We start from the raw sequence: 2,344 nt of genomic DNA on the forward strand, positions 1-2,344 counted from the left end.
GTGCTGTGCTTTCTGTATCACGATTGTGGTGATGTGTTCCAATGTCACGATTGTGGTGCTGTGTTCCATGTCAAGATTGTGGTGATGTGTTCCATGTCACAATTGTGGTACTGTGTTCCATGTCAAGATTGTGGTGATGTGTTCCATGTCACGATTGTGGTGCTGTGTTCCATGTCACAATTGTTGTGCTGTGTTCCATGTCACGATTATGGTTATGTGTTCCGTGTCACGATTGTGGTGCTGTGTTCCATGTCACGATTGTGGTGATGTGTTCCGTGTCACGATTGTGGTGATGTGTTCCGTGTCACGATTATGGTTATGTGTTCCATGTCACGATTGTGGTGCTGTGTTCCATGTCACGATTGTGGTGATGTGTTGCATGTCACGATTGTGGTGATGTGTTCCGTGTCACGATTGTGGTGATGTGTTCTGTGTCACGATTGTGGTGCTGTGTTCATGTCACGATTGTGGTGCTGTGTTCCATGTCACGATTGAGGTGCTGTGTTCAATGTCACGATTGTGGTGCTGTGTTCCATGTCACGATTGTGGTGCTGTGTTCCATGTCATGATTGTGGTGCTGTGTTCCATTTCATGCGTGTTGATATTCTACAGAGGCAATTAGAAACTGGCATCAAGAAAATAATTCTTGTAAATAAGAAAACGAGATTCCGAATAGATGAAGATCATTAAAACTAAACAAAAATAAACGTTATTCATACTAAAAAATTGATAAAACTAGAGCAAAATATTAACAATTGAAACACGAGACCCAAAATGTAGGTCAAAGTAATGTCATGTTTCTTATAGCGCGATAATGGATAGTGAAAACACACCAGCAAAGCATACTTAAAAACAAATCGGCCAGATACTAAGCATATTTTTCCCCATTGGAATGTCTAGTTTTCTGGGAAATCCTACCAGCAAATCCAAAAAGGATAGTGTGAACCAGGAACTGATTTTTTTTTGTTCGTGAATTCATTCATAGTACAATTTATTTTGGTACTTGTGCTTCCAAAAAACACGCTCTCAAATGGTTTAAAGCCATATTTTTATATCGCCATTCGTCTTTCTTGAAAATGAAAACTTAAAAGATTGGTTCATTTTAGCAAAGTAACGTTTAAATTTGAAAAGTCGAATGTTATGTTAGAAGGAACGTTTTTGAGGAAATGGTGCTCAAAATTGATCAGTCTTCTGATGTTTTCAAAATCCACATTTAATTATTTTCTTGAGTATACAGTATCACAATAACAGTTACCCCGATTTAAACGTAGTAAGTAGTGAGAAGTTAACATTAAAGGTTGGTTCAGCAACCAGAAGAGCCAGTAACAGTTCCTATGGACGCTTGTGAACCCTATACTAACGAGGCAAGTCCATATCCTTAACAGAGAGAGGGAAACATTGTAATACAGGTTAACAGAGAGAGGGAAACATTGCAATACAGGTTAACAGAGAGAGGGAAACATTGCAATACAGGAGCGCGAAGAGTAACCAGCAGTATTTACATATAGTCCTCCGAAAATTTAGATTTTTTGGTTATCGAGCAAGCACTGTTCTTTTGCAAGCATGACATATATGTAAAGTGGTGGCAGACAATTAGGGTCGAGTTGCTAGATGTTTTGTCCGCAGATACAATGACATGCTGATGGAGATCTTTGATTGTGGTTTATTAGCCAGAGTTACCTCTGGCCCTTGCAGCAGACTAAGGATATTTTGACTGATAGACGTCTGGGAATCACAAATATAAGTATGGTGTCAGGGCCAGAGGAAACTCGGGCTAGTGGTTTATACATCGTGGTCAAGAAATACAGACTTGTGCTTTGTTTGTATTTTGAGTTTCAGGCAACTAATTCTTATTGAATAATGGACTGGATAGATTTAACCCACTCTGAAAGTTAATCCAATTGTGTATGCCCTTGTTTTGCCAATTTTCTGGCTTATTCTCCCATAGAATACATAGTAGATGGTTACAGCATCCAATAATATATTAATATTTTTTTTTAATGCTTAACAGCCGATCAACAAAGGATAGATGATTGGGCCAACAAATGGTCAAAAAAAAACAATGCAACAGAGAAACATCAAACCAGCTTAAAGGTTTAAAAACAAACGTCAATTTGAATATTGAAAGTGGCTATGATGACTCAAATTTTATCAAAAAGACCAACAGCTTTCAGAAAGCCTTAAATTGAAAAGACAGCTATGTTTTCGAAAGAGACTACAGACATGCAATGATATAGAATTTTTCTCGGGTTGACTTAAGTCGACACAATCTAATAAGAAGCGTTGTACTGTGAATGGTTCCTGACACGTTATACATTGAGGCTGGAAATCATATTTTAGTAAC

The sequence above is a fragment of the Mizuhopecten yessoensis genome, unplaced genomic scaffold (genome assembly GCF_002113885.1).
Source record: "Mizuhopecten yessoensis strain PY_sf001 unplaced genomic scaffold, ASM211388v2 scaffold11031, whole genome shotgun sequence".
Taxonomy (NCBI): domain Eukaryota; kingdom Metazoa; phylum Mollusca; class Bivalvia; order Pectinida; family Pectinidae; genus Mizuhopecten; species Mizuhopecten yessoensis.